The sequence below is a fragment of the Triticum dicoccoides genome, chromosome 1B (assembly GCF_002162155.2).
Source record: "Triticum dicoccoides isolate Atlit2015 ecotype Zavitan chromosome 1B, WEW_v2.0, whole genome shotgun sequence".
Classification (NCBI taxonomy): Eukaryota; Viridiplantae; Streptophyta; class Magnoliopsida; order Poales; family Poaceae; genus Triticum; species Triticum dicoccoides.
Genome location: NC_041381.1, coordinates 585,523,459 through 585,547,712, shown reverse-complemented (window position 1 = coordinate 585,547,712; position 24,254 = coordinate 585,523,459).

Below are 24,254 nucleotides of genomic sequence, written 5' to 3'. Positions count from 1 at the left end.
CATGACCCATTCCGTTAGCCTAGCACTTGATCGTTTAGTATACTGCTATTGCTTTCTTCATGACTTATACATGTTCCTGTAATTATGAGAAATATGCAACTCCCGTTTACCAGAGGAACACTTTGGGTACTACCAAACGTCACAACGTAACTGGGTGATTATAAAGGAGTACTACAGGTGTCTCCGAAGGTACATGTTGAGTTGGCGTATTTCGAGATTAGGTTTTGTCACTCCGATTGTCGGAGAGGTATCTCTGGGCCCTCTCGGTAATATCATGAACAAGGAAATATAATAATAATGCTTTTATTATTGCCTCTAGGGCATATTCCAACAGAAAATGGGTCAGAAGAGTTCTCAACTCCTTCCCCACTCAAACCTCGATCCATTTGGGGGCTAATGATGAAGCTATGTACCTAGGGTAGGGTCACGGTCCTGTCCAAACTACCCTACCCAAGGACATCTCTAGAAGAAACCGCATGTCAATCGACTCAGAAGTGTTCCACTCGACAGACTCGAAGACACTCGACCATGAAGCCAACCATTCGACGGCCAGGAGATCTAAAGTCACTCTGCATGCAAACGGTCGGTCATTAAGTAGCTTTTATGGTCATCATGGCACTTTATTTGTAGCGTTACCAGTAACGCCCGATCTTAATGAACTTTAAACCCTACATAACTGAGGGCCGGAGGGCTCTGGCGGAGTCTATATAAGCCACCCCCTCCTCAGTGTAAAGGGTTGGCACCCCTATAACTCATATGCACATAATCCAGTCGACCGTCTCCGGGCTCCGAGACGTAGGGCTGTTACTTCCTCCAAGAAGGGCCTGAACTCGTAAACCCCTTGCGTATACAACTACTCCATAGCTAGGATCTTGCCTCTCCATTCCTACCCCCCTATACTACTGTCAGACTTAGAACCACGACAGGCTCAGCATCGACAAACCGTAAATTATAAAACCTTGGCTTTTAGGGTGCCTCGGTGTTGATAAAAACCTAAATGATGAAAGCTTAGGCTTTTAGGGTGCCTCGGCATCAACAAACCCTAAATGATAAAAGCTTAGCTTTTAGGATGCCTCGGTGTCGACAAACCCTAAATGATGAGACCATGATCTTGTTCCTTAACAATAACCAACTTTTTGACCGAACTTTTTTCCTATTTAGAGCGAAACATGGCCCACAACGATGAGGCCGGCGGTTCGGGCAAGCAATTCTGGGAGCTGTCCCAGGAGATGGTGGAAGAACCTCACCACTATGAGGATGCCGTGGTAGACACCGATCCTGACTACACAACCCCTAGTGGCATCGGGGATGACACCACTGCTGGTGCCGTCGAGGATGCCACCACTGATTATGGCGGCGCACGCACAGATGGCAGCCAACCGAAGAGGCAACGGAAGGACCGGCGCCCAAACATGCTCGGCACCGTCAAGGAGGAATTTACTAAAGTGTCCTCCGAGGGGCATCCAATGGCGCCCAAAGAATAGTCAAGGGGTACGCGGTTCAGCTCGGGTGCATTCTCCAGAGTACCGTCTTGATCAACACCGAGAACCTAAGGCATCCTGACCGAGGGAATTTGCGCAGCCTCCTCTTCACGAAGCTGCACGAACGATACAAGTTCCCCGTTTACGTCGCAAACACATGCCTCTCAGGGAATAAAGTGAACAGTGCCGCCCTCACGAAGATGAGCACGACCCTGTCTACTTGGAGAAGCGCGGTGAAGAGAATGATTGACAAAGGTGATAGTTATGAGAAGATCAAGGTGAAAAATCCTTCGATCAACGAAGATGACTACAAGGAGTTCAAGATCAAGTGCGAGAGCAGCGCAACCATGGAATCAAGTCAGTGGGGGAAAGTTATGCGGGACTTGAACTTAGGGGTCCACCAACTCGGTCCCGTCGGTTACAGAGTGGCGGAACCTATATGGGACAAGGAGGACGTGGAGCGTGCCGAGCAAGGCCTACCACCCCGCTTAGAGAAATACCGTGACAAGCAGACCAGGAACTATGTCAGGGCCCGGTATAAGGAGGACCCGATAACAAAGGAGCTTACCACGGATGCGAAGACCAAGGCGCTTGAGCGTGTTATGGTAAGGAATACACCCCCGCGTAATTAGCTCCATATGGTTGCATTCTAATTAATGAAGCCAAATTTCTAAATGGTTCACATTCCTTCCGCAGGACACTGAAAGCAGTTGCGCGGGGTTGCCTCAGAGATCCCCTTGGGACAACACTTTAAATAGGGAGTTGAACGTAATGAAAAATAAGGATAAGTTCAGTAAACCCTCTTTCTGTTTAACCAACTCAAATAAGTTTTTGCTACTGTAAAATTTTGACATAGGTCCAGATTAGTAAACGAAGCTTGTTTCTTTCGCCGTTTGAATTTCCTTGCTTCGATTTGATTCTTTTTGCAAACTGGAGTTCTTAAGTTGAACTTTCTCGTTAGATCTCTTATTTGAGTTTTACCTGTGCATTAGATGAGTGCTTATTGTATGCTTGTTTGTTTGCGATAAAGTACTCGTAGTGCGCCGCTTGCTACTACGAGTCTCTAGGTTTCACGGATCATCAGCAAGGCAAGTAACACTTTGATCATACCTTTTTACTAACCAGTTTTATTGCATTAGATGAATCCTCAAACAATTGCATGGTTAGGATGTGATTAATATGTGGGTTTTGGGAAGTAGATGAGGTAGTACCTATTACCGGTTTTATTATCAAACCTTTGGGAGTTACTTCTAAGTTTGCTTATATTGCTATGCTATGCTAGTAGACGTGGATTGGGTGAGTGTATCCATGACAGATGTGAGATTGTTAATTAAAGGTTCACTTAAGGTGGCAACTTAAATTCACATCTGGGTGGATTGAGGCACCTGGGGAACCCAGAGTTGCCTGTATTTTTGGAAATCCCGGGGTACCGTGTGATTCTCCTATGGACCGCCACCCAGGCTCAAAGGGGTCATGAGATTATTCATGCTAGAAACTTCTGTGTGCAGCCGCAAGCTACTATGGGCTCTAGCATAGTTGAGTATGTTGTGTGACCTCCTTCAGTGGTAGACTAGCAGATGTAGGGGATGTAGGTTGGTACTGTCTACCCAGAGTAAAGAGTTAATACTTCTGAAAGACTGTGTCTCGGTCATCCGTTTCTCAAACATCATGTAGTGCAAGAAATCAAGTGGAGGAGATCGAGTCTTGCGGGGAAAGTGCGCAAACTTCTACAGAGTGTATAAACTAATCATGGTTAGCCGTGTCCCCGGTTATGGACGTTTTGAGTATCTAGTACCTGGATTATCATGTGAATCTCATCATGTTACTTAAATTAATTTGTTGGGTTTAATGATGCTACTTAATTGGGATTGAGTTGGGTGAACCTTCTCAATGTTTAACAACCATCATGATAGTTAAATAAAATTTATTCCTTTATTGTAGGGAAAAATTGGCTTTATGCAAAACTGTAACCATAGAGCTTTCCACCAACCATATATGCATCTAGTGATAGCATTATTGTATTCATTACTCTCTATGTGTTATATTGCCAGCATATTCCATGTGCTGGCCCGTTTTCTGGCTGCAATGTTCATGTTGCAGACTTTTCAGACGACGAGTAAGGTGCCTTAGGTCGTGGTCTTATACTCAGTGATGCCGTTGGAAGTGATGGACTCGCTTATCTTCCAAGTCTTCCGCTGTTATCGTTATTAGATGGCCTTAAGCCATATTTATTGTAATAAGTTCTATTTTGAGACATTTTATGTAATAAATGTGTGATTGCTACTCTATTATAAATTCTTCAAGTATTGTGCATGTCAGCATTACAGATCCAGGGATGACACTGATGCACAGAGATCAGACTGTTTGAGGTCTGGTCGCTACAAGATGGTACCAGAGCACACGCTGACTATAGGACACGACCGCTAAGCTAAAGCCCTAGATCACTACTCTCTCTTCTCATTTCTGACTCCTCATCTTTTCTACTCTTTTAGGATGGCGGATGCAAGGAACAAGTTCACGCAACCGTATGAAGATACACCCTTTGGACGCCACATGAAGGAAGTCACTAGATACCTGAACATTGGAGTACCAAGCTTCACCAGGACCTACATCACCATTTTACCAAAAGAGGAGCGTTGGATGATTCAAATTCAAGTTCCAGGAAGGACATTCATGCCCGTCACTGAGCCCATAGAGTTTTCTTTTTATGCACCAACCTGGAGTCTAGGAAAGAGCATGGCAGCCCACATCACAATGGGACGCATTGGAGAAGTTTACCACAAGGATCTCAAGGATACTATCTACCAGATTTGTGGGCGCCAAGATGAGCAATGGGAGATGATCAGCACCAGGAAGGATAGATCAATTGCAGCTTTCATCCAGGAGTTAAACCATCACATTCGTCGCCAGGAGAACCAGATGTGCGCAGGCATGATAGATCTGAAGAAGGCTATGACCAAGATCACAGACCTGTAGGAAGAACTTAAGTCTACACGCGATGGTTATGAGGAAGAAATGGCGACACTCGTGGAGAAGAATGAAGATCTGAAGAAGAAGCTAAAAGTGTTTATGGGATTTCCAGCGACTGGAGACGATGATTGCACTTGCTCGGGGAACTACATCATCATCGACGACACCGACTCAGACCAGGACGATAGCGATGATGACTTTGTTGATGAAGCTGGAGCAAATATCATGGAGTCTTCGACCGATCAATTTTTCTAGTTGACCACCATAACAGTAGTAGTATTCCGCCATGTATATAGTATAGTCCGAGCACTTTTGTAACGATAGCTAGACCGTTGTATGCCTTTGTTTGAATTGATTGAAGTTATATTGTTTGCTTTTGTCTCATGTGCATATGGGTAGTGTTTTTCTCTCTAGACCTCATTCTATTCTGTATTCTCATCTTTTCTAAACCCTCAGATGCCTCTGAGACGTGACAATGGATTTGCTTTCCCACCGGAGCTCACTCAGTTGATCCAACAGCAGAATGCATTGATGCAGATGCTAGTCCAGAATCAAAATCAGGGGAACAACAACAACAACAACCCACCACCACCACCACCTATTGATCACTTAGCCCGTTTCTTGAGGCTGAATCCGCCGGTGTTCTCCAGTAGCACCGAGCCAATAGTTGCAGATGATTGGCTCAGTAAGATGGGAAGGGAGTTGACCACTGCAGGATGCACAGATGCGGAGAAGGTGCATTTTGCCGCACATCAGCTTGATGGACCCGCAGCATCATGGTGGGAGAATCTCACAGCCACTTATCCTATCAACACTGTCACATTGGATCAGTTTCAGCAGGCTTTTCGTACTGCTCATGTTTCAACAGGAGCTATGGCCATGAAGAAGCGTGAGGTTTGCTACTTACACCAAGGAGGACGTACTTTTGGCCAGTATGTGGATGACTTTAGTAAGCTAGCACGTTATGCCCCAGATGACGTTGCTACGGATGCAGCTAAGCAGGAGAAGTTTCTGGAAGGACTGAATGATGAGCTGAGCATGCAGTTGATGATAGCAACCTTCAACAACTACTAGGAATTGGTAGATCGAGCTCTCATGATTGAAGGGAAGCATCAGCAGATTGACAGCCGCAAGAGGAAGTATTGACAAGGGAAGTACAATTCTGGAGCTCAAAAGAAGCCTCATTTTACCCCGAACTCGGGAGGACCTTTTTAGCATACCCATGGAGGAGGGAGTTCGCACAACCATAGTGGCCCCAAGAATGGTAATGGGAATGGATGAAGCAATGGACAGATCATGCCAACCCATCAACACTAGCCAAGAGGGATCTAAGCCACATTACCTGTTACAAATGCCAGAAGACTAGACATTATGCCACTGAATGTCCTGAAGCAAAGAATGGAAATAGCAATGGGAGCTCTAGGAAGAAGCCTAACCCTTTCAACAAGGGACAGGTGAACCACGTTAGCGTGGAGGAGGTTGGAGCCCAGCCAGATGCAGTAATAGGTAAGTTTTTGGTTAAGTCATTTACTGCAATCGTTCTTTTTGATATTGGTGCATCGCATTCATACATATCAAGGGGATTTGTGGATAAGTACAAACTGCCAACCCAAGCCCTTAGGTCACCCATGTAAGTAACCTCGCCAGGAGCAGAGTATATGGCTAGTCTATGGTGTGATTGGTTACCATTAAGGATTGGTAACTACGTGTTTCCCTCAGACCTAATAGTGTTGGAGCCGCAAGGACTGGATGTGATATTAGGCATGGATTGGTTTTCTAAGTAAGGAGGGAACATTGAATGCGCCAGTAAGTCGATTTTGCTTACCACCCTAGAAGGAAGAAGGATCAAGTATGTATCGCGGCATGTGCCGAAGAGGACTCAAGTAAATTCCTTAACAGGAGTTGTACAGGAGGAAGTACCCGTGGTGAAGGATATTCCTGACGTATTTCTAGAAGAGTTGCCAGGCATGGCACCGGATAGAGACATTGAGTTTTTGATTGAGCTTTTGCCAGGCACAGGGCCGATATCTAAGAGACCGTACAGGATGCCCGCAAAAGATTTGGAGGAATTTAAGAAGCAGATAAAGGAGCTATTGGATAAAGGCTATATTCGCCCAAGTTCTTCACCTTGGGGATCGCCAGTGCTTCTAGTGGAGAAGAAGGATGGATCATTAAGGATGGTTGTTGATTATCGAGGATTGAATGAAGTGACAATCAAGAAGAAGTACCTGCTGCCGATGATCAATGACTTGTTTGATCAATTGCAAGGGGCTAAGATATTTTCCAAGATCTATCTGCGATCAGGATACCACCAGTTGAAGATTCGAGAGCAGGATATACCTAAGACGGCTTTTACCACTAGGTACGAGCTATATGAGTATACCGTTATGTCATTTGGTCTGACTAACGCACCTGCCTATTTCATGAACATGATGAACAAGGTGTTTATGGAGTTTCTCGATAAGTTCGTTGTGGTGTTCATTGATGATATTCTGGTCTACTCAAAGAATGAAGAGGAGCATAAGGAGCATTTGCGCTTGGTACTCGGGAAGCTCAGAGAACATCAGCTATACGCCAAGTTTAGCAAGTGTGAGTTTTGGTTGAAGGAAGTTAGATTCCTCGGACATGTTATATCCGGAGAAGATATAGCAGTAGACCCCACCAAAGTTGTCACTGTGAAAAATTGGGAAGCACCCACGTCAGTTGGAGAGATTCGGAGTTTTCTTGGACTTGCAGGATACTACCGGAGGTTCATTGAGAATTTCTCAAAGATTGCGAAGCCCATGACAGAGTTGTGGAAGAAGGACACCAAGTTCAAATGGACTGAGGAATGTGAGGCCAGTTTTCAAGAGTTGAAGAAATGTTTGGTTACATCATCGGTGTTGATTCTGCCAGATCAGCGCAAGGATTATGAAGTATATTGCGACGCTTCACGTCGAGGACTTGGAGCAGTGCTTATGTAGGAGGGAAGAGTTGTTTCGTATGCCTCACGACAGCTTAAGCCCCATGAGTTAAATTATGGTACACATGATTTGGAGTTAGCAGCCGTAGTGCATGCGTTGAAGACATGGAGACATTTTCTCATTGGAAACCATTGTGAGGCGTACACGGATCACAAGAGTTTGAAGTACATTTTCACACAGAAGGAGTTGAATCTCAGGCAAAGGAGATGGTTGGAGGTCATCAAGGATTATGATATGAGATTGCTTTATCACCCCGGAAAGGCTAACGTAGTAGCCGATGCGTTGAGCCGCAAGAGCCATGTCAACACACTCTTGACCGGAGAGTTACCGAAGGAGTTAGCTGAGGATCTTCGTGAGCTATGTTTGGAGATAATTCCGAGAGGCTATGTTGCAGTATTGGGGATTCAGTATACTTTGATTGATAAGATCAGAGAAGCTCAGAAGACCGACAAGGAGATTGCCGAGATAAAGGAGAAGATGAGCAAAGGAAAAGCTAGAGGTTTTCGTGAGGATGAGCACGATACCTTATGGTCTGAAGACCGCGTTTATGTGCCTAATGACCCAGAGATCAGGAAGTTGATTCTGCAAGAGGCCCATGATTCGTTGTATTCGATTCCCCCAGGAAATACCAAGATGTCTCTGGATTTGAAGGACACTTTTTGGTGGACCGGAATGAAGAAGGATATTGCAGAGTATGTAGCAGTATGTGATATTTGTCAGAGGGTGAAGGCAGAGCATCAGAAGCCAGCAGGATTGCTACAACCATTGCCTATACCTGAATGGAAGTGGGATAAACTAGGCATGGATTTTATCACAGGATTACCCAGGACTCGTTCAGGCTATGACTCAATATGGGTTGTAGTCGATCATTTGACGAAGGTAGCTCATTTCATCCCAGTGAAGACTACTTACACCAGTGCTAAGTTGGCGAAGATATACATGACCAAGATCATATGTTTGCATGGAGTTCCGAGGAGCATTGTATCAGATAGAGGAACCCAGTTTACCTCAAAGTTCTGGAATCAGTTGCACAAAACTTTGGTTACCAGGATAGAGTTTAGTACAACCTTTCATCCACAACCAGATGGACAGAACGAGAGAGTCACCAGATTCTGGAGGACATGTTGAGAGCTTGTGCGCTAGATTATGGATCTAGTTGGGACGACAATTTGCCATATGCAGAGTTCTCTTACAACAACAGTTATCAATCCATCTTGAAGATGGCCCCTTTCGAAGCCCTATACGGAAGGAGGTGCAGGACACCATTGTTGTGGGATGAAGTTGGAGACCGCCAGTTGTTTGGACCAGATTTGGTTAAAGAGTCTGAACAGAAGGTGAAGTTGATTCACGATAGGATCAAGGTAGCCCAGTCCAGGCAGAAGAGCTATGTACATTCTAAACGCAAGGAGACAGTTTATGAAGTCGGAGATAGAGTTTATCTTCGTGTATCTCCACTTCAAGGAGTTAGGCATTTTGGAGTTAAGGGAAAGTTAGCGCCACGTTTTGTAGGACCATACAAAGTTTTGGAGCATATGGGAGAAGTTGCTTACAAGTTGGAATTGCCTGGAGGATTGTCAGAAGTTCATGATGTGTTCCACGTTTCCTAGTTAACGAAGTGCCACGCAGAGATGGATGATATACCATTGAAAGATACAGTGCTGATGGAAGCGATTCAGCTGGATAGTGATTTAACCTATGAGGAGAAACCAGTCAAGATTCTCGAGTTTGCCAGCCGAGTCACACGCAGCAAGGTTATCAAGTTTGGCAAAGTTTAGTGGAGCCACCATACCGAAGATGAAGCCACCTGGGAGCGAGAGGAAGATCTACTGAAGGACCACCCTCACCTATTTTCTAGCCAACCCGAATCTCGAGGGCGAGATTCATCTTAAGGGGGGTAGGTTTGTAACATCCCAAATTTTCAATTTGGAATGTTATATATTAGATCATCATTGCATATCATATTTTATTGTATTTTGGCTTGATCATAGAAATTCTACGCAACTCAAGGACCCACGGAGAGAGTTGGGGATTTCATTATTTTCATATTTGAGTTTTCTCAAATCTTGAAAATAGGATCATTTGATTTTAATTATTTTATCTTCAAATATTTCTAATATAAAAATAAGAAAGAGGGAAAAAATGACTTTCCCAAAATAAAGAAATATTGAGGATTTAATAAAAAAATCAAATAAGATTTTTATTTCAGATTTTATCGCTATTTTATTTGAATTTAAGAAAAATGCGCATTTTTCAAAATTACATTTAGGCCCTAAATAAATGTTCATCTTGTCTGGCTTACTTTTAGAGGACGGGGAAAATTTATTACAGGATTTTTTGAGTCCGTTTATTATTTCTTTTCTTTCCTTTTCTGCACCTCGGAATATTAAAAAAAATGAAACCGACCTCGGGCCGTATTCGGCCAGGACTACGCCTGGCCGGCCCCTTTTAAAAGTGCGCCCCCGAGCCGCCCCAGCCCAGCCTACCCCGCCGCCCTAACCCTAGCCGCCGCCGCCGCCGACGCCCGCCGCCGCCGATGCCGCCGCCGCCCGCCACCGCCGATGCCGCGGCCCCGCCGAAGCCGACCGCCGTTGCCGCCCGTTGACCCGCCACCGCCGACGCCGTTAACCCGCCGGAGGTAGTCGCCGCCGTCGCAGTTTTCGAGACAGAACCATCGGTTTTTTTAGGAACCCGGTTTATTTTTTTTATATAGATCGGTTTTATTATTTTCCGGTTTAGTTTATTTAGCGGACGTTCGTCCATACGTTTGTTTGAACGAATGGTTTCCGTAGTTTAGCCGCAGACAGCGAACATTCGTTCGTTAGCCTGTTCGTCCATTTATCTTTTTCTCTGATTTTCCGCGATTATTTCTCATTCGATTTTCGTTCTGGTATAACTTTTAAGCTCGTTAATCGGAATCAGGCAATTCAACTGCCTAGAGTTTCATCTCGAAACCCTCTTTCCGTTTAACCAACTCAAATAAGTTTTTGCTACTGTAAAATTTTGACTTAGGTCCAGATTAGTAAATGAAGCTTGTTTCTTTCGCCGTTCGACTTCCGTTGTTTCGTTCGATTTGATTCTTTTTGCAAACTGGAGTTCTTAAGTTGAACTTTCTGGTTAGATCTCTTATTTGAGTTTTACCTGTGCATTAGATGAGTGCTTATTGTATGCTTGTTTGTTTGTGATAAAGTACCCGGAGTGCGCCGCTTGCTACTACGAGTCTCTAGATTTCATGGATCATCAACAAGGCAAGTAACACTTTGATCATACCTTCTTACTACCCAGTTTTATTGCATTAGATCAATCCTCAAACAATTGCATGGTTAGGATGTGACTAATATGTGGGTTTTGGGAAATAGATGAAGTAGTACCTATTACCTGTTTTATTATCAAACCTTTGGGAGTTACTTCTACGTTTGCTTATATTGCTATGCTATGCTAGTAGACGTGGATTGGGTGAGTGTATCCATGACAAATGTGAGATTGTTAATTAAATGTTAACTTAAGGTGGCAACTTAAATTCACATCTGGGTGGATTGAGGCACCTGGGGAACCCAGAGTTGCCTGTATTTTTGGAAATCCTGGGGTACCATGTGATTCTCCTATGGACCGCTACCCAGGCTCAAAGGGATCATGAGATTATTCATGCTAGAAACTTCTGTATGCAGCCGCAAGCTACTATGGGCTCTAGCATAGTTGAGTGTATTGTGTGACCTCTTTCAGTGGTAGACTAGCAGATGTAGGGGATGTAGGTTGGTACTGTCTACCCAGAGTAAAGAGTTAATACTTCTGAAAGACTGTGTCTCGGTCATCCGTTTCTCAAACATCATGTAGAGCGAGAAATCAAGCAGAGGAGATCGAGTCTTGCAGGGAAAAGTGTGCAAACCTCTGCAGAGTGTATAAACTAATCATGGTTAGCCATGTCCCCGGTTATGGACGTTTTGAGTATCTAGTACCTGGATTATCATGTGAATCTCATCATGTTACTTAAATTAATTTGTTGGGTATAATGATGCTACTTTAATTGGGATTGAGTTGGGTGAACCTTCTCAATGTTTAACAACCACCATGATAGTTAAATAAAATTTATTCCTTTGTTGTAGGAAAAAATTGGCTTTATGCAAAACTGTAACCATAGAGCTTTCCACCAGCTATATATGCATGTAGTGATAGCATTATTCTATTCTTTACTCTCTATGTGTTATATTGCCAGCATATTCCACGTGCTGACCCGTTTTCGGGCTGCAACGTTCATGTTGCAGACTTTTCAGACGACAAGTAAGGTGCCTTAGGTCGTGGTCTTATACTCAGTGATACCGTTGGAGTTGATGGACTCGCTTATCTTCCAAATCTTTCGTTGTTATCGTTATTGACCTTAAGCCATATTTATTGTAATAAGTTCTATTTTTAGACATTCGATGTAATAAGTGTGTGATTGCTACTCTGTTATAAATCCTTCAAGTATTGTGTGTGTCAGCATTACCGATCCAGGGATGACACTGATGCACAGAGATCAGACTGTTTGAGGTCAGGTTGCTACACCTACTCGAGGAAGAGCAGGAATTAAGCTTGGGGATGCTTGATATGTCTCCAACGTATCTACAATTTTGATTGTTCCATGCTATTATATTACCCGTTTTGGATGTTTATGGGCTTTACTATACACTTTTATATCATTTTTGGGACTAACCTATTAACCGGAGGCCCAACCCAAATTGCTGTTGTTTTGCCTATTTCAGTGTTTCGAAGAAAAGGAATATCAAACGGAGTCCAAACAGAATGAAACCTCCGGGAGAGATCTTTTTGGAACAAACGCAATTCAGGAGACTTGGAGTGGATGTCAAGCAGCAGACGAGGCGGCCACGAGGGTCTAGGGCGCGCCCTAGGGGGGTGGGCGCGCCCCCCACCCTCGTGGGGCCCTCGTGGCACCCCTGACCGACCTCCTTCACCTCTATATATCTACGTACCCTGAAAACATCCAGGAGCACCACGAAACCCTATTTCCACCGCCGCAACTTTCTATACCCGCGAGATCCCATCTTGGAGCCTTTTCCGATGCTGCACCGGAGGGGGAATCGATCATGGAGGGCTTCTACATCAACACCATAGCCTCTCCGATGAGTTGTGAGTAGTTTACCACAGACCTTCGGGTCCATAGTTATTAGCTAGATGGCATCTTATCTCTCTTTGAATCTCAATACAATGTTCTCCTCGATCTTCTTGGAGATCTACTCGATGTAACTCTTTTTGCGGTGTGTTTGTCGAGATCCGATGAATTGTGGGTTTATGATCAAGTTTATCTATGAGAAGTATTTGAATCTCCTCTGAATTCTTTTATGTATGATTGGTTATCTTTGCAAGTCTCTTCGAATTATCAGTTTGGTTTGGCCTACTAGATTGATCTTTCTTGCAATGGGAGAAGTGCTTAGCTTTGGGTTCAATCTTGCGGTGTCCTTTCCCAGTGACAGCAGGGGCAGCAAGGCACGTATTGTATTGTTGCCATCAAGGATAAAAATATGGGGTTTATATCATATTGCTTGAGTTTACCCCTCTACATCATGTCATCTTGCCTAATGCGTTACTCTGTTCTTATGAACTTAATACTCTAGATACATGCTGGATAGCGGTCGATGTGTGGAGTAATAGTAGTAGATGCAGAATCGTTTCGGTCTACTTGTCGCGGACGTGATGCCTATATACATGATCATGCCTAGATATTCTCATAACTATGCACTTTTCTATCAATTGCTCGATAGTAATTTGTTCACCCACCGTAATACTTATGCTATCTTGAGAGAAGCAACTAGTGAAACCTATGGCCGCCGGGTCTATTTTCCATCATATAAGTTTCCTATCCACTTTATTTTGCAATCTTTACTTTTCAATCTATATCATAAAAATACCAAAAGTATTTATCTTATCTTATTATCTCTATCAGATCTCAGTTTCGCAAGTGGCCGTGAAGGGATTGACAACCCCTTTATCGCATTGGTTGCGAGGTTCTTGTGTGTTTGTGTAGGTATGAGGGACTTGCGTGTAGCCTCCTACCGGACTGATACCTTGGTTCTCAAAAACTAGGGGAAATACTTATGCTACTTTGCTGCATCACCCTTTCCTCTTCAAGGGAAAACCAACGCCGTGCTCAAGAGGTAGCAGGGAGCTGTATGAGGCTGCCCCGGCCCCGTCGAGGGAGATGGTCGACGCTATCGTGTGCTAGACGGTGGCCGACATTGTGAGACGGCGTTTTTGGGTAATTTCTCCTTTACATAATTAAAAATCAACAGTACCTAGTGATTGTACTAATCAGTGTTGTCGTGTTTGATTGCAGACCTTCTACAGGTGTCTTGAGGAACACGAGGTGGACACGACTATGGTTCTCAAACTGAGTGCAAGCGCCTACTTTAGAACTTATGGCGCGAGGCTCGGGTGCAGGCTGTTCGAGACTACCACGCCTTGACTGGAATCAGGAGGGCCAAGAAGTGTTGCGGCAAGTATCTGAGTAAGAAGAAGTACATGAAGGTAATTACGTATTATTCAGGCCTCGTACTTAGTCTCCTTGATTTGATTCGTAGGCATAGCACTGAAATTTCTCTTTGTCTAACTTAGGTGCCCCCGAGATGGTGTGCGGATAGGATGGACTGTTGGGAGAGGTTGGTGAATGAGTGATGTTCTCCCCAATGGCTAGCCGTCCACAACAAGGCCAGGGATAAGCGTGCCCAAATGGAAGGTGTGCCACACCATCAAGGGAGCTCCAACCTGTTTGAGTAGGGGATCACTGGGTATGTGGTTCGAGCTCTTAACGGTTCATGCAATTTCACTCTTCATTCTAGCTTTAGCCCTTCAATTACAAATTTACCATGTTCCTCTCTTTTAGGTGTGACACAACAAGAAGGAGGTGCCATCGTTGTACGACCTCTATGTCATGGCCCACAGTGCCCCGCACAAGAAGGCTAAGGCATTCTGGGAGGATGACCTCAATCATCCAGAGAGCTTCACCAACATCTCCTCCCACAACAAGTTCGTGAGGTATAGGAACTTTGGGAAGGTGATGAAAGGGGAGGACTTTCATCCCGAGCCAGAGTCCTTTTGATCCTAAGCTCGTGATGCTATCTAGTGACAGGAGGAAACATGGCTCGGTAGCCATTGGGGTGGACTGATACGTTGTCCTAGAAGTCTCTCGGAGATCAAGAAGCGCCAGACTAGGTCTCATCCTGAGATGAGGCCTCAACCACGGCCAATGGAGCTCGCCATTGAGGCTAGGCCCCAGGAGCTTCCAGCGGAGGCAAACAAGCAGGCGGCGCAGAGGGAGAGGCAGTTAGAGGAGAGGACGGCTAGCCTATTGGAGGCGGAGAGGAACCGGAACGACGCGGGTCACCGGGCCCTATACGAGCTCATCGTGGTAAGTTTCTCCCACATATTAGCCAAATCATGCACGTAATGTTCGTTTCATTACTAACTAATATGATTGACTCGCAAAAACAAAATGTGCAGTCTGTGTGCGAGAAAACCGGCCAGACCCCTCCGCCGATGCCCCAGATTGGTATAGCAGACAGAGTGAGTTTCATTTGAATGGTCATTAGTTACTAGTATTCACATTTCAGTTGCGTCATGCTAACTAGACATTGCAAATGATCTTTGGAACAACACACCTCCCAACAAGCATCGACCGATCCTTCTCCATCTCGCAGTGGCGCAACCCCGACCGATCCTTCTCCGCCTGGCACTAGTGCAAACCTGACCGGTCCTTCACCTCCATGATGATGGTAAGTTTTCCGAAGTGTTTTCCTTAACAAATGCATACTTAGCTTAAGAAATGACCCACTTAGCTCCAAAATGACCTATACTTAGCTTATTTTCCTCGAAAATGACAGAATAACCTTACTTAGCTCCAAAATGACAAATTCTACCTAGGATAGCTATAAAATGACCTATACTTAGCATTTTTTTCCTCCAAAATGACTTGATATACTTTGTTAGCTAGAAAATGGCATAACTAACTAGGATAGCTCAATAATGATCTATAGCTAGCTTAGCTAGTTCATTTATGACATAATTAGCTCACTAAGGTAAAAAATGGCATAACTGCCTAGGATTGCTCAATAATAATCTATAATTAGCTTAGCTAGTTTATTTATGACATAATTAGCCCACTTAGGTAAAAAAATGGCATAATAACCTTGGTTCACCTCCAAAATGACCTATACTTAGCTTATTTTCCTCGAAAATGACATAATAACCTTACTTAGCTCTGAACTGGCATCGTTTACCTAAGATAGCTATAAAATGACCTATACTTACCCTTTTTTCCTCCTAAATGACTTAATATGCTTAGTTAGCTGAAAAATGTCATAACTACCAAGGATAGCCAAATAATGATCTATACTTAGCTTACCTAGTTCATTTATGACATAATTAGCTTACTTAGGTAAAAAAATGGCATAATAACCTTGGTTTAGCTCCAAACTATCATATAATTAGTTTTTTTCCCTCCAAAATGACAAAATAACCTTACCTAGCTCCAAAATGACCGATTTTAACTAGGATAGCTCTAAAATGACCTACACTTACCATTTTCTCCTCCAAGATGAATAAATATGCTTAGTTAGCTAAAAAATGGCATAACTACCTAGGTTAGCTCCAAAATGACCTATTTACCTAGCTTAGCTCTAAAATGACCTACACACTTAGCATTTCTACCTACCTTAGCTAAAAATGGCATTTTTACCTACCTTAGTTAGAAGCAGAAGAAGATAAAGAAGAGGAGAGGAGAAAAAGAAAGAGAAGATAAATTCTTCTTCTTCTTTTTCTTCTTCTTTTTCTTCTTTTTCTTCTAGCTAGTCTTCTTCTTCTTCTAACTTTCATCTTCCCTAATTTGCAGATTTGCTTGAGATGAGGAAGCTTGCATTGATGGAGTGTACTCTTGTACTTGTGCTTCCTTTTTGTTTATGGAACTGGTTGGATATGTATGTATGGAAATGTTGTTGGAAACCATTGTATGTTATTGGAAACTTGTATATGTTGTTGGAAACTTATTGTTGGTATGCTTGTTGAAATTATTTTGAAATGTGTGTGTATATATATATATGTCAAATTCCGTCAAATTGAATGAATTTGAGAAAAAGAAGAAAAAACAGGAGCTATATAGCCACTTTGTCGTCTATTGGAAGACGGCAAAGGTCTTTGCCGTCAGCTAGCAGACGGCAAAGCTGCCACGTGGTAGCTACTTATGCAACCTGGGGTGTACTAAGCTGGCCTATTTGGCAGATTTGCCGTCAGCTGGAAGACGGCAAAGGCCTTTGCATCTTTGTTGTCTACTGGCTGACGGTAAAGATGCAAAGGCCTTTGTCATCCGCCAGCTGACGGCAAAGCACGCCATTAACCACTTAACGGACCTGAACTGCCATGTGTGCCGTCCAGGCTCTTTGTCGTCTGCCAGCAGATGACAAAGGCCTTTGCATCTTTGCCTTCCGCCAGCAGATGGCAAAGAGGCCTTTGTTGTAGCCTATTTAGCCGGACTTGTTGCCGTTCGCCTGGCATGCCTTTGCCGTCAGCCATGGCTGACGGCAAAGTGCCTGATTCCTCTAGTGAAGTATTCAGATGAAGATAGTGTTTTGGAAGTCACCAAAGGCTCTCTTATTGTGATTAAGGGTGACTTAAGTTTGACCAATGGTCTTTATTACCTTCGAGGTTCTACCATTTCAGGTAACGCTACTCCAGTTGTTTCAAAGAATTCTGATTGTGATGCTGCTAACCTTTGGCATATGCGTCTTGGACATATGAGTGAACTTGGTTTGCCAGAGTGAAATAAGGGAGGTCTTCTTGATGGTTATAAAACAGGCAAATTGAAATTTTGTGAGCATTGTATCTTTGGCAAGCACAAGAGGGTGGAGTTCAACACTTCGACTCATACAACTGAAGGTATTCTTGATTATGTTCATTTTTATTTATGGGGACCATCCCGCAGAAAGTCACTAGGTGGTGCTAGTTACATGCTGAATATTATTGATGATTATTTGAGAAAAGTTCGGCCTTATTTCTTGAAGCATTCCTAGCATTTAAGGAGTGGAAAAATTATGATTGAGAGACAAACTGAAAAAGGTAAAGATACTTCGCACTGATAATGGTATGGAATTCTGTTCTAAGGAATTTAAATTTTATTGCAAGTCTGAAGGCGTTGTCAGACATTACACCGTTCCTTATACTCCTCAACAAAACGATGTTGCTTACCGTATGAATAGGACCATTATTTCCAAAGCCCGTTGCATGTTGTCCAATGCAGGTTTGCATAGGGGTTTTTGGGTTGAGGCCGCTTCCACTTCTTGTCATCTCTTTAACCGTTCATGATCTATTGCTCTTAATAAGAAAACTCCGATTGAGGAATGGTCTAGTTCTCCTGCTGATTATTCACAGTTGAGACTTTTTGGTTGCACTGCTTATGCGCATGTTGATAATGGAGAGTTGGAGCCTAGGGCTGTTAATTGCATCTTTCTTGGTTATAAATATGGTGTTAAAGGTTTTAAATTGTGGAATCCTGAAACCTAGAAGTGTTATCTTTAATGAATCTGCTATGTTACATGATGTTTCATCTACTAATGTTCCCATTGAGCATGAACAACAGCCAACTATTCAGCATCCTACTGTTCAGGTGTAGCATGTTATTGATTCCAGTGATACATCCGATAAGGAAAATGTTTATGCACATGATGAACCCATTGTTGATGATGAACATGTCACTCCAAATCAGCCTATTGTTCTAGCCAATTGGAATCTTGCACGTGACAGAGTTAGGCGGGGTATTAATAAACCTGACAGGTTAATTGAAGAGTGCAATATTGTTTCTTCTACTTTATCTGTTGCAGAAGAAATTGTTGGTAATGCTGAGCCTTCTTCATATTCCGAGGCTATTATTTCTGATGAAAGTAATATGTGGATGACTGCTATGTATGATGAGATGGAATCACTTGAGAAGAATGGCACTTGGGATTTAGTAAAATTACCTAGGGAGAAGAAACCTATTCGTTTCAAGTGGGTTTTCAAGTGGAAAGAAGGTGTTTCTCCTAATGATGAGACAAGATATAAATCAAGATTGGTTTCTAAAGGTTATAGCCAGATTCCATGTATTGACTATAACGAAATCTTTTCTCCTGTTGTGAAGCATAGCTCTATTCACACTTTACTTAGCATTGTTGCCATGAATGATTTTGAACTTGAGCAATTGGATGTTAAAATTGCATTCTTACATGGAGATATTTATATGGAACAACCTCAAGGTTTTGTTATTCCTGGAAAAGAAAAGCTTGTCTATAAGTTAAAGAAATCTCTTTATGGATTGAAGCAATTCCCTAGATAGTGGTACAAGAGATTTGACACCTTTATGCTCTCTCGAGGTTTCAAAAGGTCTAATTATGATAGTTGTGTTTATTTGAAAACTGTCAATGGTTCAACTATTTATTTGCTCCTTTATGTTGATGATATGTTAATTTTTGCAAAGAGCATGTGAGAAATTGATGAACTAAAGAAGCAATTGAGTAATGAATTTGAGATGAAGGATTTGGGTGCAACAAAGAAATACTTGGCATGGAAATATTCAGAGATAGACCATGTGGAAAAGTATATCTAAGTCAAAAGGGATATATTGTTAAAGTTCTTCGTTGTTTTAATATGCATAATGCCAAGCTGGTGAGTACTCCGTTAGCTGCACACTTCAAATTATCATCAGCTTTATGTCCTAAGTCAGATGCAGATATTGAGTACATGTCTAGAGTTCCCTATTCAAGTGCAGTTGGTTCACTTATGTATGCCATGGTTTGTTCTCATCTGTATTTATCATATGCATTGAGTGTTGTCAGTAGATACATGGCTAATCCTAGAAAAGAGCATTGGAAAACAGCTCAGTGGATTTTCAGATACCTGCGAGGTACTTCTAATGCTTATTTATAGTTTGGGAAAACTGGAGATGAACTTATTGGTTTTGTTTATTCTGATTTTGCTGGTGATTTGGATAAGAGAAGATCACTCACAGGTTATGTTTTCATGATTGGTGGTTGTGTTGTGAGTTGGAGAGCAACTTTGAACTCTATTGTGGCTTGTTCTACTACTAACGCTGAGTATATGGCTATTTCTAAGGCATGCAAAGACACTATCTGGTTGAGAGGTTTATATACTGAGCTTTGTGGGGATTCATCTTGCCCTACCATATTTTCTGACAGTCAAAGTGATATATATCTTACGAAGAATCCAATGTATCATGAGAGAACAAAGCATATTGATGTCAGATTTCACTATATTCGAGATGTTGTTGCTGAAGGTGACTTGAAGGTATGCAAGATAAGTACTCCTGATAATCATGTAGATATAATGACAAAGCCAGTTCCTACCAATAAGTTTGAGCTTTGCTCAGGCTTAGTTGGTATTTCTCACTAGTCCTATGGACTTTGACGCACAAGGTGTTTATGCTGATTTGGATGGAGTTATTTATTTTCTTTGACTACTAGAGGAAATTTGGCTCAAGGTGGAGATTGTTAAATTGTGAGCCAAACTATACCGTATTGGATTAGACGTAGTACAAACAGTGTGGGCCTTTGCGTTAGTACCGCCGCGTACGAGTACAACTCGTTTATTTGTCCTACAAGGACTCTTGTGTGTTGCATATACTTCATGTAGTCGCACCTAAGACGGTCTGTCATCTCATACTTGTAATACTCCTTCATCATAGTGATCGCACCTTCGTGCGTTCGTGGTTTTCTCCCGCAAGGGTTTCCACATAAAAATCTCTGTGTCTCTCGTGTCTCGCTTATCTCGTTTTATCTAAAATCTGGTGTCGATTTCGTTTGGGTTTGAGCTCTTCGTCGCCGTTATTCTCCATCCCTTTTTGAATATGTAAACTTGAAGTTAATCTTCGTCCTAGTATGGTTTGGCCTTTTGCATCACCACGTTGCCAATATCTATTGACGCTAGGTTGTGGTGTCCTCCCTCATCTGGACCGTGTTGACCGGTATACTCTATGTAATAGGGGCTCGTCTTCTCCTACTACTGGCCTACAGGGTGGTAGAAGCCAGTGCCCTGCAGGCTTGGCCAATTGCAGCGGTGGCCTTTCCCGTCGGTGGCGGGTTCCCCAGTTCAGAGTTCTTCGCTTCTCTTCATAATTATAATTACCTTTTGTGGACGGACAAGGAGAACACTTTTCAGAACTAAGATAACTAGTGTTGTTTTCCCGACCTAAGAGCATTTCTAACCGATCCCTTAAAAATAAAGGAGGATCCGGTGAAGTAACCCTTTAGTGGAATATTTTTACTTTGCTATGTTTTGGCCAGACCTAGTCGATCCCATATATATAATGGAGTAAACTTACATTTGGATCATACATTTCATCAAACACTTGCTATGCAACATGGTGACCACGCACACAATGTTGGAGAGCACGTGGAACACGCGAGACGTCGCACCTCTACCTGCACTGATTGAGGCCTACACTGACGATGGTGAGCAGAATATCCAACAACATCATGCAGCGGGGAGGAGCAGCGACGAGCAGCATGAACCAACGACGAGCAGCAATAGCAGCAGCATATGCACACAGTAGGGAGGAATAGCGAACAGAAGTAGAAGCACGCAGCATGCGAGCAGCAGCAGTATGCATCGGCGGCGGCGAGCAGCAGCAACAACCACTACTAGAAAAAGGGCTTCTAGTGGCGCACCTGTTTTCGCTATTAATGACGCACTACAGGTGCGCCACTAGCACCACGCCATTAGATTTTTTTCTAATGGCGCACCTGTGGTGCGCCATTAGTATCTGGTATACTAATGGCGCACCGCTGGTGCGCCATTAGAATAGCCCACGGTGCGCCATTAGTATTTTTTATTTTTTTCTTAATCTCAGTTCACTATGGCTTAATCTCGGGTTAATATGCTTAATCTCAGGTTAAATCGCACTCCGTGGTCAAACTTCCCAAAAGGTCACCCATCCTCACACTACTCCAGCCCAAGCAAGCTTAACTTCAAAGTTCTATCCAACCCCAGCAACAACTCACTTCACAGGCACTTGTTGATATATCTAGCATATCAATCCTATTATACCTTGTTGACGTCTAGGACTTTGTTCATGTTCATGACTATGATGAAATTTTGAAAAATATTTCAAACTTCCCGGTCATATTACGTATCATTTTTTGAAAAAAAATTCAAAAAAATAATTCAAAACCAAATTTTTTCCTGTTACTAGTGGCGCACCACATCCACGGTGCGCCACTAGTAAGTTTGAATTTTTTTGAATTTTTTTGCCTTTAGATCTTGAAAGCCCCGTAACTTTTTTCTGTTAGGTTTTTGGGGATTTTGAAAATGTTTAACGGGGTTCCCCCGGTTAAATTTGGATGTAACTTTTCGAGTAGATGATTTTTCATATAAAAAACTTTTTCATCCGAGTTCGTATGCAAAAGTTATGCCCATTTTACAAATTTCTAGAGAGATTTTGCAAATAAAGTCGAAATTCATATTTGTAATTTTCCCAACAACTAGACCACATATCACATGGGAAACTTATTTTCTTTTTTTTTGACATTTCCATCATTTTCTTTTAATTTTTTTTAAACTGAAAAGGTGATCCAGGGGGGGTGCATTCGGTGTTGGGGCAAGTTAGTAATGGCGCACCACACCCACGGTGCTCCAATACAAGTTTTGAAAAAAAATTGAAATTTTTTTTGATATTTTCTTTGAATTTTTTTTTGAAAAAAACTTAGTACTGGCGCACCAGTGGACAGTGCGCCATTACTAGTTAAAACTAGTAATGGCGCACCGAGACATGGTGCGCCATTAGTAACAAATATTTTTTATTTATTTTTTTACTTTTTTTCAAAACTACTAATGGCACACGGCGGATGTGGTGCGCCATTGCTATGTCAACTAATAATGGCGCACTATACAACGGTGCGCCATTAGTAACAAATTTTTTTTATGTTTTTTTTTCAAAACTACTAATGGCGCACCAGGCACCAGGTGCGCCATTAGTAATATAGTACTAATGGCGCACCGAGACATGGTGCGCCATTAGAATATAGTAATGGCGCACCACATGACAGGTGCGCCATTAGTGGTCATTCCATCTATAGCCCTTTTTGTAGTAGTGAACATGCATGGCGGCAGCGAGCAGCAGTAACATCGGACAGCAGCAGCAGCGTGAAGTGACCGTACCCGTAGTAATACAAGTAGGGTGATAACCAACAAGTATATGGGATCACAACAGTTTTCGAGGGTAGAGTATTCAACCCAAATTTATAGATTCGACACAAGGGGAGCCAAATAATATTTGAAGGTATTAGTGGCTGAGTTGTCAATTCAACCGCACGTGAAGATTAATTATCTGCAGCAATATGATCAGTAGCAAAGTAATATGATAATTTTGATGGTAGTGGCAGTAGTAGCGGTAACAGTAACAGTGATAGCAATGATTTTGTAGCAAGTGTAACAATAGCAATGTCAATAGCCACTTAGCAGAAACAATATATGGAAAATTCATAGGCATTGGATCCGTGAATTCGTTGGATGGTATTCATCATATAACAGTCATAACATAGGGCGATATGACACTAGCTCCAGTTCATAAATATAATGTACGCATGTATTCCGTAAATAGACATACGTGCTTATGGAAAGAACTTGTATGACATCTTTTGTCCTACCCACCCGTGGCAGTGGGGTCCATAAGAAAACTAAGAGATATTAAGGCCTCCTTTTAGTAGAGAACCGGAACAAAGCATTAGCACATAGTGAATACATGAACTCCTCAAACTACGGTCATCGCCAGAAAGTATCCCGAATACTGTCACTCCGGGGTTTGCGGATCATAACACATAATAGGTGACTATAACTTGCAAGATCGGATCTAGAACATAGATATAATTGTGATAGCAGAAACGGTTCAGATCTGAAATCATGGCACTTGGGCCCAAAGTGATAAGCATTAAGCATAACAAAGTCATAGTAACATCAATCTCAGAACATAAAGGATACTAGGGATCAAGCCCTAACAAAACTAACTCGATTACATGATGAATCACATCCAACTCCCTCACCGACCAGCAAGCTTATGAAGGATATACTCACTCCAAGTGGGGAGCATCATGGAATCGGAGATGGAAAAGAGTTGGTGATGACGAAGATCAAAGATTCCCCTCTCCGAAGTCCAAAATGGACTCCAGATCTGGCCTCCCGATGAAGAACAGGAGGTGGCGGCAGCTCCATTTCATGCAACGCGATAATTTTTCTCCCTAATTTTTCTCTCTGAAAATAGGATTTTATAGCCTCGGAGGTAGGATCAGCGGGGCCACCAGCTGCGCACAACCCACCTGGGCGCGCCAGGAGGGGGCGCGCCCTGGTGGGTTGTGCTCCCCCAGGGACCCCCTCCGGTGGTTCTTGGCTCCAATATTTTTATTTTATTCCATAAAAAATCTCCTAAAATTTTGTTCCATTCCGAGAACTCTCATTTCTGCACAAAAATAACACCATGGTAGTTCTGTTGAAAACAACGTCAGTCCAGGTTAGTTTCATTCAAATCATGCGAATAAGATTCCAAAACAAGAGTAAAAGCGTTAGGAAAAGTAGATACGACAGAGACGTATCAAGGGTTCACCGACGAGGCCAGAGGTCGCTGCCGCCGACAAGGGAGCTTCACGTGAGTCGCCAGCCGGCTGATACATCTCCAATGTATCTATAATTTTTGATTGTTCCATGCTATTACATTACCCCTTTTGGATGTTTATGCGTCCTAGTTTCCCTGGAGTGGGAATTATGTTGCCCCTGGCTTCTCTTTGTGCGATTACCCGGATTAGGTCTGACCACGTTCCTCTCC